The 14395-nt window shown below is 48.4% G+C and overlaps 1 protein-coding gene across 8 annotated transcripts in view; it reads right to left on the reverse strand.

Annotated features, from left to right (window-relative positions):
* ELAVL2 (ELAV like RNA binding protein 2) overlaps positions 1–14395 on the reverse strand; it is a 213600-nt gene that overhangs the window by 173008 nt on the left and 26197 nt on the right. For 5 of the 8 annotated variants that reach the window (XM_048503247.1, XM_048503244.1, XM_048503240.1 and 2 more), the window contains exon 1: positions 11966–12588. The exons of 2 other annotated variants lie outside the window; for them this stretch is intronic. The gene's annotated coding sequence lies outside the window, so the exon portion shown is untranslated. Of the gene's footprint in view, positions 1–10034; positions 10056–11965; positions 12589–14395 lie in introns of those variants that run through there. One more of the 8 variants, XM_048503246.1, reaches the window with a different exon arrangement.

Genomic DNA, 14395 nt, shown 5'->3' on the forward strand with positions numbered 1-14395 from the left:
TACTAGACCTTTTCTACAGATCATCCAAAAAACTGACGTGAGAAAAATATAACTGACGAGATCAAAGCACTAACCAGCAATCTTCTATGAACCATATGTCTTGCACAAACAGGTATTCCATGCCTGGATGACTTGCATACTGAAAACCACCTGTCTAAACCATATACAATATGTCCTGGGTATTTGTTTAATCAAGCTTAGTTCCCAATTTGAATAAAAGAGTTTTCAGTTGACTGCCTAACTAGCATTTATTAAGAGACGCAGTTTTGTTAAAAACGGAGATCAATTTGTAAACTAAAAGGATTAATCTGATGTAAATACAACCGTTGCTAAACTATTAATGTCTTCAATGTCACTTTGAGAAGCTGCTAGTTACTTTAAAAAACTGACAAGCCTCTATAGTTCCCAAAAAACTAGAGCATGTGTTAAGTTATACAAGCTTCCACCCAAAGTTCATCAACTTTGTAATATTCATAATAGCCTGTTCCTTGAATTACTAGTGACAGGGGGAGGCCAACTGTACTGGTTATCTAAATCACCAGACATTTTAGTCTGCTGATATACTCCCAGGTTTCCTTTTTCATTTCACTTTGGCCATGGACAGTTAGGCGTAATCTGAAAACCTGATGCTAGTGTGCACCTTCTGCCACCGGGAGGTGCTCCTGCTGTCAGTCATCCTTGTTTATCCAGACTAGAGTAGAGCCTGCATTATTTAAACTGACTAGTTCTTCTGAAAAAAAAGCAAAGCAAGAAGGCAGGCAGAGGAAAACAAAACAGGGAGGTTGTGTATTTGGCCACATGCAACATAGAAACTGCAAACATTAGGAACAGAGCAAAGACTCCAGGGATTATGAAAGTAATAGTTACAGGCTGGTGCAGCTAGGAACAGGATTGAGTCAGCAGAAGAAGTAGACTGCTTACAAGAGTTATTTCTGGCATCCAACTGCAAATGGAAAGGGTTGGATAGCATGTTCTTTTATTTTAAGCAGGCTACCCAAAAGTGCATCCTATTTTCAAGGTTGAACTAGAATTAGTCATTTAGACGGTCTGGCGAACTTACTCCCACTGGCATCATTCCTACGTTGGATATTTTCCCCTTCTCAAATTCAGCTGTAAATGCTCTCTTCCCAACATGGCATTTTCAATTTTCTCTCACTGCCAAGCCAATAACCTCTCCTTTGTGATTCATTTCTCTGAAGCAGAAGTGTAGGAATGGTTGAGGGTAATGAGTCCAAGTCTCAGCAGTCTCCATTAGCAAAGTTGAGCCACTATTGTTTTAATCTGTTAACAGGCAAACGGAGAAGCCAATCAGCACTTTTTCCTGGCTACGCTAGGAGAATCCACTTCCTCTGGTCTGCATTCATTGCACTCACAAGCCTGGTTAACAATGATATAATGCAAACCTTACAGAAATTATTTTAAATGGCCATCCACAAGATGCCACCAGTAGTTCTGCTCAGGTGGTTTTTGGTCAAGCAGTGAGACATTTGTTACAGCATACTCAATCACAGCCCTGAGCCTTTGGAGGCAGTGTCATAAACTGAACAAAATAAATACTGAATAAAGCAAGCACCAAACACAGTCCACACACTACACATGTATGTTTTAGCTTGTAAGCTTTTCAATCACTCCATTTTTGTAGCCCCAAGCAAGTATCAGTAGTCAACATCGCCTGCATGTGCTCATGCCCAGCCACAAGCCATGAAGATGTCTTTCAGTTTACTTTACCCTTCAGCATCTGAAGTACAACCGCACCATTTTCAAAACCATCCATTAAATTTCATCTCACCCTTGCTCCAAGGCACTTCAGGCAACTGTACACAGTTCTCCCCCTCCTTTTTTTCTCAAATGCAAATGATATGTAAATAGAGAACAGCCGCAAGTCTTCTGGGGAGCTTCATGACAAAAGAGGGATTCTGAGCCACCTCCCTGATGTCAGCTATCTAACCTCCATACTACACTGTTTGTCCCCCCAAATAAAAAAGTAGAATATTTCAACTGAAGGTACATCATTATGCCATTATCAGGAGACAGCATTGCATCTCACACAAAAGCCAAAAAGGCAGATTAAGTATATATTTTATTGCTATTATTTCAAAGCATCTTATCACTAAAAATAGATGCATCTCAGAGATTTTACTGCAGAATTACTGTCTGATCAAACCTAAACATTTTACAGCTTTAACATAAAATTCATTATTTAACTTCATTAGTTCACAAAAAAAATTATGTGGCATATTTATATAAGCCAACCCAACACAAGAGTGAGAGGAAAAGGCAAATTGCTACACGTTACCATAAAACATATGTTTGTCATCCAAGAAAAAGTAAAAGTTGAACTTTGTACTAAATGTGTAAGATTTGAGACTGTCCAATCGTTGCATTTAGCTACAGCGTTCAACTTTAACATTGAATTCTTCTATAGTACATGAATCGTGGACAACATAAATCATTTTTAAGCATATCAATAAGTATATTGTGTATCAACAGTATACACAGTTCTCTAACGTTGTAGATTGATTTAGGTAAAAATGTTCATATTTACGGAAAACCATTACTTTCTAGAAGCAAAAATGTTTTATTGTGCTTAGTGCTTCCCAAAGTTTTCTGATTTTTTTCCACTCAAGAGTACTTGAAAAAGATCAGGGGCTGTGTTTTTCCACAAAAAAAGTTCTACCATCTGCATCCTTACCATCACTACTGCTATTAGCCACTAAACTAGTTCCAGAGAAGTTTTCCAACTGGTAAAGGTAATGGACAGTTTAAGTTGTTTTGAGTCCCAGGCTGGTCTGAACTTTTAAACAAAAAGCAACTACAGAAACGAAGAGTTCAGGTCCCCGTGAAATACTATTCCCTCTTGCCCAAAAATGTAGTCAGACATAAACAATATACAGAAACGTTTGAGCAAGGCAAAAATGTCAATGGAAAATCCGAGGAATGTTAAGTGATGTGGATAACACAACAAAACAGAAGCAAAGGTGGGAGCGGAAATTACAGCTACAGTAACCACTTCTTACCTGTTAGCACAGAAGGATGCTACTTCAAATAAGCCTTGCAGAGCATGATGCTAGTTAACAGCACAACCTTGCCACTCTAGAATCGCCACTGATTTCAGCAAAAGGAGAGTGAACAATGTGCACCCATTCAGACAAAGTCAAATATAACTTTGAGTGAACTGTGCCCTAATTTCTGTAGTTTTGAAAAATATATCACCAGTCATATCAACATATTTTATTTATTTATTTATTTATTTATTTATTTATTTATATATTCGGTTTATAAACCGCCCTCCCCCTAAGGGCTTTAACACATTTCTACATTCCTGATTGCAGACTTGTCAAGATATGCTGCTTCTCATATGCCTGGGCACTCACACAAACACACCCCCATCGCACCTCAACATTTGCCAGCTCCAGCAAGTTCTTTCCTCGGAAATGTCTTCCTATTAGCTGCATCCACATGCAGCTCCTGATTCTATTGAGTGCAATTTAGCTTACTGGATGCAGCTGCTGCTCTCTGCTACCCCCTTCCCCAACGTTAGGTCTTCACCTCTCCCACTGTTAGGAATTTAAGCAAATCCAAACCTTCACCACATTTCTCCTGAACAATGTAGTCAGATTCAAGTGCCAGCTGCATCTGTGACATTTAGAAATGTGCATACTCCTTCTGGCATCCATTTAGTTTAAACACCATGCTAGAGTCTCAATAACGTCAGCAAAACAGACCTGCCAAATAGCATGCTCATAACCACAGAAGCTCTTCTGCACATACACACACAACCCTGCCAAAGGAAGGCCCTAGCCCTGGGCAAGCTTATTCCATTTTGATTTTACCCATTGCTCTGCTTTTTTCACCAAGTCCCCCACTCTCTCAAAGGAGAAATCTGCAGCAAATATTCTTCTTAACACAATGCAAAAGTAGGCCTAATTTATGCATATGAGGTAAAGATGTCAGAACAAGGTATAACATTGGACTGCACCACATCAAGCTGGCTCTCTCACCAATGACTTAGAAGTGACTGTAAGTGCACTGTTCATTGTTGGTATATCCTTAAAGCCAGTGGTGGGATCCAAAAATTTTACTAACAGGTTCCGATGGTGGTGGGATTCAGGTGCCGCTGCACACACGCACCTCCAGTCCCTATTGGGCAGGGAGGCTGCTTTAGTAACCTCTTCTCGCCACTCAGAAAAAATTAGTAATCACTTCTAGAGAAGTGGTGAGAACTGGTTAGATCCCACCTCTGCTTAAACCGCTCCATGCAAATACAGAATCAATTCAGCAAGGGGTGGGGGGTGGGGAGAACCATTCAAACCCCACTCTCACGATGGTGCAGGCCATTCAACACCCCTTGGATGTTCTGCTGCATGTGTAAACTAAGCCATAACCTCCACTTCCACCGGTCTGACTTGACATTATCAACGTCTTCAGAATATTTTTATGAAAATACGCTCCACACCATTGCTATTATCACATTCTATTAGCACGAAGGGTTCGTTTTAACACTTTCTTGCATTAGCCAGAAATGTTGTAATAAGGGCTTTCAGTCTCACACAGAGCAAGAGACAGACTACAGAACTGACCAGAAACCCAAATACTACCCATCCCTTTAGAATTGTGATCAAAAGCCACGGGGTACTAACTGCCTAACAGTAAAGTTTACCCAATGGACACTCTTATTTTTAATTTTACACAACAGGGCGCTGGCTGCATCATTTCAACTATGTTCTGTTCTGACATCTGCTATGTCTAGTCCTGACATCCTTTTATTCATCATCCTCCCTACTTTAAACAGAACCCTTTCCAACCCAGATCCAGGATCCTCTGGTGCATTGCAATTCCTTGCACGTGCATCATTCTGCAAAGGTGCAAAGGAGAAAACCAAACTTGCTCCATTTCTACCACAGGCCTCTGAAATGGGCGGGGGGCACACCTAAATCCGAGTAAACGTCTTGTCATCTCTCGGTTCCAAATGAGACAAGTTGCTAGAGCCGAACCCAACTGTTGACGATAAGCAGATAAACTGGCTAGTAAACAGTTGAAGGGTACCCTTTCGCCGTCCAAGGTCAAATGGCTTCGTTGATCAGGTGTTCCCCATGCCCATTAGGGAAGCTGCCTGAGCAGCCATTGGCGCGCGCTCCCTTCCACTGGGCCTGGCAATCGCTTGCCACCTGGGCTCGCCTCGACCCGCGCGTGCAGGGCAGTGAGAGCAGGAAGATTAGCGGCACGTGCCCCAGCTGCCTTTCCCAGGCCCGGCGCGTGGCCACCGCCGACGCTTTCAAACGCATTACGCTCCCTCCTTCCCCCTGCGCGCAATCCCAGCTCATAAAGTCAACGCCAATCAAAGCGCGACGTGCGCCTCCATCCAGAAGGAGATCCTTGTACATTCAATCGCTGATTGCCTATCCATCTATTCGTGCTTTGCAAGTATTCCAATCAGACTGGGGGCGGTGGAGCGAAGAGTCCCTTCTTTCTAGGAAGAAAGGCGTAAATTGGATCAGTTGCCCCGCAAAGCCTTCTTTACGTCACCGCACCCCAGCAAGCAACAGCGGGCCTACAACGACAGCAGTTAGCCAACGAAATAAGATTGCAATCTTTTGCACAACGCTCGGAAAAGTGAACCTGACTGGGCCCAAGGAGACTTACCCCCGAGTAAGTGCGCTCAGAATTCCCATCAGTACATGTTTAAACGCGTTTGCAATCAGCTCTACTGAGCTCAATGAGATTGCCTAGCTAGATTGGCTAGGGCTGCAGCCTTCCCTGGAAGTCACGCCCATTAATTTCAATGAATTTATGACATCCCGATTAGGGTGGGCTTATTTACTCTGCGGGGTACTCAGACTTTTAATTTATTTACTTCACCCTTCTACGGAAGGATGGCTCACGGCCTGCCTTGCTAGACCCGCAAGGTTAAATCGTAGTTTCAACTGCAATCCTACGTGCGCTGCCTTAGAAGGCCATTAGAGCGGAGTCAGGCTTCCTTGCAAATAGCGCACATAAAAGCGGGAAAGAAGGCGCGTGGCGTCTAGGGAAAACCCACTTCGGTTGAGCAACTAAAGAAATCCGCCTCCCCCCTAAAAAGTATTGCAAAAAGACTGTGCAAGGCTAGTGTACAGCGCGCGCGCGCAAACACACACACAAATAAACAACAAACCCAGACCTACAACAATCAGCTCTTTCCACCGCAACGTGCTGCACCAGAGCAGGAGACCGGCGCGAGCGGGAAACAGAGGACCGCCCCCTTCGAGCAGCTTGAATGACAACCAGCTGCGCCTGCGCCGTGCCACCAGGGCACAATTAATACTGCAAACTAAGTTGAGACTCCACCCCCACGAGAAGTAAATGTAACCCAGCTCTTGGGCCACCTGCGAGTCGCTGCAAAACTCCTGGAGAAGTGCTGGGGCGGTGGCAAGGCTGCAGATCGCAAACTAATGGTGGGAAAGGGCCGGATTAGGACCTTATTGAGCAACTCAATTTCCCAGTTCAACCAACGGGTGACCTTGGGCCTGTTTCTTTCTCAACCTAACCTGCCTCATAGGGTTGTTGTGACAATAGGAGGAGAGGTAAATCCGAGAGAAAAAGGCAATTCCACGGCCTGCCACGCTTGGAATAATGTAATAAAAACAATGTCTTAAAAGCGAAACCGGCTCAAAGAGCCTTGGGTCCTTTCCTCTTTAGGAATATTTGAGCCCCTCAGAATCCAGGGCTGATCGTCGGGAAGAGACTGACAAGCTTGCGTGATCTAGAATCCTGTGTGATATTGGAGCGCCTTAATTCCCTCCAAGGATAAGAAATGGAGGGGGGGATCCGCTGGTGCAGGCAGGCCCAGGTGAATCCTGCCATCTCCCAGCTAAAAGGATCAACGAGCAGCAGATGTGGGGAAAACGCCTCCACCTGAGATCCTGCGACCAGGCTGACCTTGAAAGGCCCGCGGAACGTAAGGCACCTTCATGTGGCGCGGCTTCTTTTCTTTTTTTGGCCAGTGTTGTGTAATCGGATCCGAGGCAGAGATTCATTCCAGATGGGTAGCCTTGTTAGTCAGGAGCAGCAAAATTAAGCAGCAGTCTAGTGGTACCTCAAAGACTAATAAAATTTGTTCCAGCATCTGCTTTCATGAGTCAGACCTCACTTTATCAGATGCCTTGAAATGTGCATCCATGGGGATGGGGGGTGGGGTGGAGAGTGACAGAGACGGTTACCAGGAGAGACCGGTTTAAAACCAGAGCCAGAAATCAGTTATCAATGGGAGGCTCCCCTAGTTTTAAACTGGCCTTTCTTTGGCACCTCGCCTGCTCTCCCTGCTTTTCTGATGAGGGTGAAGGCAATCAGCTTAATGGATTTGGCACTCCTGTGCATCTGATGAAGTGACCTCTGACTCCCGAAAGCTGGTGCTGCTGGAAACAATGGCCGGGTGCCGAAGGACCAGTGCGCGCCTCCTTCATTACGCACCGTTTGTAACGCTCAACTCCGGGAAAGGTGGCGAGGCGTTTCCCGCCTTTCCTAACTATTGGTGTACTGAAGAAAAACGGAGGCTCTCCCTTTCAACGCCCCCCCCCTCCAAACACACACACACCAGGAACTAAAAAAAGAATCCTATTCGAAGTATGGGAATTGCTTCTGAATCCAGTATTTTCTTCCCCATCAATGGGATGCAAGGGGAACTGGGCCGCGTTGGAATCTGTGGCCCTCAATTCCGAGTCACTACGAATAGGCCGTTACGCTGCGATCGTCCTAAACTCACCACCGGACCTTATGCTTGTTTCTTCGGAAAGGACACTCGGGGAGTGTTTTACTCCCAGGTGGTGGCTGCAATCCTGTGCTGTTCCTCGCTGCGAAGCATCATTCAATAAAGAGGGGTTATTCTTTCGAGCAAACACGCATGGGGATTGCATTGTGCCATTAAGGCACACAATCTTCCGCATACCTACAAGAAAGTAAGTCCAGTTGAAATTAGTGGTTTGTCTGGGCGTAAGAACAGAGGCCGGATCTGAAGGCAGGCAGCGCCATGCACCTTTTACTGGGAGTTAGTGAACGCAGCGGGACCTGCTGCGGACGCAAACCTCAGCAAATCGGAGTAGATGGGTATTCCCAACAGCCCTCTTTCGTGCCTACAATTGTGGTAAGCAGGCATGGGCGTCAGGGTAGAGTCTTTGATGGGAAGTAAGAACCGCAGAGGTCTGCGAGTCTGACTTCCACGTCAACATGTCCAGTGAAGAAGCAAAGCAAACCTGGTGAGAAACCTTACAGGCCAGTGGACTTACTCTGGAGTAGATGGTTGAGAATGAGCGTTTTTGGCTGCAGGCCACGAAACCTCTTAACTCTACAGAAAGTCTCGTTAAAGATTAATGAGCGAGGATGGGAGCGTGCAGCCCTGGCTCTGGCCCCTAAAACGCTCCGGCAGTCATGGCAGAATTTACTGATTGGGATGGAAGATCTTGTGTGCTGCTAGGCGATGTGGGGAGGCGGATCTTTCGATCCCAAATCCACATTCATTCCAAATTGGATTAAGTGCTTTCTGGACAGCAGTCATTTTTCGGGTGGCTTTCTCAACAACGCCTTAGAAAAGACTTTGTTACGCAGTTGACCATTGTTAGAGTAGCTGTCCTGTAGGCCGCTTATAAGGCAATCCTAAACATGTCTACTCAGAAGGGCTTAATGGGATTTACTCTCTAGTAACTATAGTTAGAATTGCAGACTTAAGCCTTTCCTTACATCCCAACAGTTCTAAGCCCTTGGGGTGCTCGACTCTGCAGTTGCGTCCGAAACACTGATCCTCCATCCCGAGACCGTGGACTCGAAACAAATCCTGCCCGATTCCACAGTTCCGTTTTTTGGGAACCGGGGCTTGGTTTCTGCTGGGCTGCCGGGCCCTAAACCTCGTGCTAAGCGCAAGCAGGCCGAGTTAAGCGACTTCGGGAAGGCAGAGCTCCAGGCCGGTGTAGGTGGACTTTCCTAAATCTGGCGGCCTAGCAGAGCCAGGCAAGTGGATCTAGAGCGCAGTCCCAGCTCAGAAATAAGCCCCATTCCATGAGAATCATTCCCTAGCCAGTGATTTGAGGACTGCGGCCTTCGAACTGCCTTTCCTTTGCGCCCAAGCGCTCAGCCACCACGTCCTGCTGGCGAGGCGTTCGCAACATCCCCTCGGCCTGGCTACTGGCTACACCCCCGCCAGCGTGACCTTCAGCCGACACTCAGGTGGCCCTGCTGGCACCTGCCCCCTTGCTCAGCTCTTTGCGCGGAGGCTTAAGGCGGTCACCTGCCCACTCGGTGCGGGAGCAATGGCCTCAAGGAGCTTTTCCGATGCAGCGCTCGGAGTCGGAAGGGAGGGGGCATTGACTTCTTTAAGAGAGGGATCTGCCCTTGAAGCCTTGCGCCAGGAGGCAACCCGGCTTGCAGGCTCTTAAAGTAGATCTGGTTGTTGGACATACAAGACAGGCCTGTGTTTCTGTATTACCTAGGAGGACACCTCGAGTAAGGGTCGGAGTTGCGTTCTACTTCTTTCTGAGTAAAACCGATGTAGCCCTTAGCAGTTTTGAAGTGGGCACTTGCGCGCCATTCCAGCTTCGGAAGCATAGAAGCAACCGGCTTTTTAAAAATTTATTTTTAGCCTTTCTGTGTACTATTGGGGGTGGGGGAGGGAGGACTACGCCCGCCTCCCAAACAGCTGTATCTGCGCACTGTATCCCTACAATCCCACTCCTCTCCGTAGTAAATACGCTCAGTTGTAAGTGGCAGGGGGGGTCGAGCTCGGGTTTTTAAAGGCGTGCCCTCGGCAAAGCGAAGTGGCTTAACTTCGCACCGTTGACCTGCCGCGCTGTTGCAAATGCCCGTTTTGCAGCCTGTCCCGAGAAGGCTGAAAAAGCTCGAATCAGAGAGACCCAACCGGACAATCCCAGGCTCAGATATTGCCTTTGCTCGGCAGCGGCGGAAGCCGAGCGATTCCTTCCATTGTGCCTGCTTGGAATTAAGAATGGCGGAGATCCTCTTTTGTCCCCTGAGTAGGATCTAAAGAACCCCCTCCCCCGCCAGCCACTTACTCCAGAGAAATCCCACTGATGCCTCCTCTACCGAGAGCAGAGCTGAATATCGCAGCCTTCCAGAATAGCTACAAGCATCCTGCTCGTGATGCGGAGCGGCAACGATTCCCCCTTACGTTGGCTAGCATATCACACAGGGGCATCCACACTTCACGGGCATGGAGGGGTGTGTGAGCTTGCTGGACCTGCGAAGAGACCGCCGCGCCCTCCGAAAGCTGGCCAGAAGCTGCGGGGTCTTTTCAGCATCCCTTCCCCTACCCAACCCTCCAGCCAGCACGGGTGAACCTGCGACTGTTAATTCAATCGCAACGCCTCGAGTCCGGTTTTCCTCCCCTCTTTCCCCCCTCCCCCTACTTGAAGAAACCCAAAAGGCAGGAAGGGAGCCGAGGCTGCCAATTCGCCACCGGGAGCTGGCTCGCCCGTTAAACGCTTTTCAGACGTGCAAATCGGTGGGTACACACACAGCAACGTGCTGGGCATAAATTAAGCCACAATAGCAGCGCCGGCGCCGATCCCTGGTAGAGGACCTTGCAGGCACATTAAACACAGGGAAAGGAGGCGAGTTTTTTCCTTCTATTTTTTTAAGGCGCCTGGCCACATTCTCCACGCCCCATGTATTTTTTTTTCGCCTTTCCTTTGCCGCTTAACTTCTCTCCTGCAAGGTTCAAGCTTCCGTTGGGGAGCCGGGAAGGCCCGGGGGTGTGTGTGTGTGCGCGCATCGCTCTTCCCCATTCAACAAAAGGCGCCTAAACGCTGACAGCCGGCAAGACCGAAGGAGAAACGCCTCGCCATCCTCTCCAGCATGGTGTCGGTTTCACAATGGGGGCTGGGCTGGGGGCTGGGTGGGGGCTGTGGGAGGGGTGGCTGGGCTGCCTCTACGGCTGCTCGCTTCAGGGGACCGGCTTTCTTCTCCTGGCCTTGGATGCAGCCACCCCCTTTCAGGACCAAGGACAGCGGCATGGGGGGGGGGGGACTTTCTGCCGCCTAACCGATGGAGCTCCCATCACGGCGCCTTTCGGCTGCATCAAGAACCGAAGCTTTTTTCTTTCCCTCCCCGCTTCCTCAGAACAAAGAAAAACCGTGTCTCCCGGATATAAAAGCTCAGCGCTCCCTGTCGAGCGCTATAATTGTCATTGGAAGGCTCGTAAAAAGTCTCCTATACTGCTGCCCCCCCCTCCATCCCCCCCCGCCACCCCTCCAGTTGTCACATCCTGGCATATCTCGAAGCCTCAGCCGAAGCCCCGGGATCTGCCGGGTTGGCCACTTCCAAGTCCTTTCCTTTCGCGGCTTCTCTCCCCCTCCCCTCGCCTCCCCCAGCCACCAAATGCTATTTGGCTAATGCAATTAGAGTTCGGGAGCTTATCCCGTCTGATCTGCAAACGCCGGTTTAAGCTCTTCAAAGCGATACACATTTCATTCATTCATCCACCTGCCGGGCGCTGGATGGCTTCCCGCCGGTCCCACGCCAGAGATGCATTTCACGATCGGAGTTGGGTGTTTAAAGCGTTGAACTTTACACCTCCAGCCCACTGCTGTATCTCTCTGGAGCTGCTCAGGGTGGGTATCTAACAATGCAAGCTTGTGACAGAGTTACTCCACTCTATGCCCACTGAGTTTAGACTGGAGCAATCCGGCATAGGATTGCGTTTAAATCACAGATTAAAAACTGATTCAAATAAAATCCGTGCTTCGTCTTCTTTCTTTCATCCTGAGATTTCTATATGAGGCAGAACATGTGGGGGGGGGGGAGTTAACCCTATGAGCCCACTGCAGAGGACACGAACTGCTGGAAACCCACGCTGAAGCGTGTGCGATAAACTTAATTGTATACGGCATGCACTTTGGTCATCTCTTTGCATCTAGCGTCCAGCCAGCTCAACAGTTACAGAAACGCTACCCAAATATTTAATATGAATAATAGCGCAACTTACCTTTCTTTCTTCAGCTTTAAAAAAATAATAAAGGAACGATGTAGGGTCTCCCAGTGAGGATGAGTCTTAAGAAGCAGATGGGTAAGGTCTCAAGACAACACCCCAAAATCTAAATTGCGGACAGTTGTAAATAAAAGCAATTTTTTTTAAAAAATGGAGGAAAAAATTAAAAAAACAACAAAAAGCTCCTCTTCTCTACTCCCGCAACGCCAAAAAAAAAAAGATAGAGAGAGAGAGAGAAAGAAATCGGGAGAGGGGAATTTTAAAAAAGGGTGAACTTTAAAAGAAAAAGAGGAGCGTGACAGGAGCGTGAGGTTCTTCCGTGGCAACACAACTCAACCAAAAGGGGGGAGGGGAAGAGAAATAAAAAGGTAGGAACAAAGGAAAGAAGGGAATGGAAGAGGGCTTCTTAAGAGCCTCCCCTCTCTCTGCCTCCTGGTTTCTTTCTAGCAGCTCCCAATCGAAGTAAGCTGCTGCATCTCTTAACTGAGGACAGGCATAAGGGGGGAGGACGCCTTAAATGGGAGGTGGACTGGATCACAGATTTATAGGAACCGTATCACCCGGCGCTCCTCTGCTTCCGCACGAGTGTGCGCGCGTATGTGTCTCTGCAGCCGCGCCAGGCTCTCCCACCTATCCCGGGTGCCACGCGCGGAAGTATACGTCGAATCCAGAGACAACGGGACGCGTTCGGCAGGCCTCTCGCCTTCTCGATTGGCTGCGGCGGACGCCTTTGGCACCGCCCCCCAAACAGTGGCCGGACACCATTGGCTGACGCTCGGTGTCAATCTGGCAGGCTCAATGGAGTCCCTGGTAAGGATGGGTTGAGCCGAGCGGTACCATACTCGGCACAGGGGCAGGCGAGGCGGAATTGAGGGGGTGGGGAGGCAGCGTCCGGGGAAAGCGGCGTGGGATGTGGCTGGATCAGCGTTGCAGGGCAGGCGGGGGGGGGGGCGCTTTCACACTCTGGTCCATCCCCCCCTTCCATCCCCTTGCTCGTTTGGTAGGAAAACTTTCTTGGAGTAGAGAGATACAATCCGCGTGGGGAAGCTTGTCACTGCTTTTTTACAGCATGTCCGAGGAGCGACAACATATGTCCATTGGGGAGCGTGCCTGGATTTGCCCACTTCCTTAGGCTAAGGGAAGGAGGTTACCTGTCATGACCAATGTGCTTTGCACGAGTTCTCTCTGCCCGGTCTCCATCACACACACACTTTCTCTTCTAATTCCCAGTGTCCAGAAGTGAGGGTGGGAGTGAGGGGAGAATGCATCCAGTTTGGAAACAGAGCAGGAAGAAAAGGTGGGCTGATGCTGGTTGAACCAGAACTTTATACCTGGAGAAGTTGTAGAGGCAGTCCTTTTCAATGATACCTTCAGAGTCAGAATCTTATCTGTCGTATCTGTGATCCCCTGTCCCCAACATATGCAAACACGGTGTGGGGGTGGATGGTGGCGGGTGACGAAGAACAGGGGGGCAGTGAAGTCCTGTGCACTCTGCATAGGATTTTACTGGGAGATTTGTTACTTTTGGGCAACAGACCTCTAAAGAGCTAGTCTTCGGTCTCCGCCCATAACTCGCCCTTTCTCAATGACAATGATCCAAAACCGGCAGGCACACAAGCTCCCCTAACCAGGTGGCAGAAAAGACAAGCGTTTGTATTTCCCTACTCCCTGGTTCTCCTGACTTGGCACGACGCACCCTTCACATGCTTCTCAGAGGTTTGCCCTTCCGTGTCCTTCCTCAGTTCTTCAACCTGGCTTCTCTCTCGCATAGGAAAGGCTTTCGGAACTGGCTGTGGAGGAAGGGGAGGAGGAGGTGGGAGGGAAAGAACCCTCTGGTGTGTGTGTTTTTTTCTAATTGCAACAACTGCACATCTCGGGGAAAAAAAATTTTAAAAGAGAAAGAAACCCAACACACACAGGCAGGCACAGACACCCCGGCGTGCCTTTAACAGATCCAACATTTGCATGTAGAGATTGCACGGCAGGGACGTCAGGGGAGCGGCGCAACGTCCATTAGTGTTCCGTAGGAGTGTGCCCTTGAGGGTTTCAGTAGGAGGAACGGACCGGCTGCCAGAGCCTTTGATTATCCGGCTGTTTGGTCCATATAATTTCCATATTCTCTCAACTGCACCCAGTCGCGGAGAAGAGAGACACGAGGAACTTTGAAGGTCCGATTTGCCGGGCAGAGTCCAACAATGGGCAGCTCCATATGAAAGCAGCACTTCCACATGGCCTGAAGTCTAACTGCCTTTTCTCTCTAGCCTTAACTCACTGAACGTAAAATCAGACCTCTCATGTACGTGGGGCGGCGGAGGGGAATCTTGGCTGAAAGAGATGCTAAACAGAAAGAACATGGAGGAATAGGAGGCATTTGTGCTAAGCCTGGGTTATGACTCCAATTTCAAAGATAAGGACCGTGGGGGCTAG

Source organism: Sphaerodactylus townsendi, linkage group LG07 (genome assembly GCF_021028975.2).
Source record: "Sphaerodactylus townsendi isolate TG3544 linkage group LG07, MPM_Stown_v2.3, whole genome shotgun sequence".
In the NCBI taxonomy this organism is placed as follows: domain Eukaryota; kingdom Metazoa; phylum Chordata; class Lepidosauria; order Squamata; family Sphaerodactylidae; genus Sphaerodactylus; species Sphaerodactylus townsendi.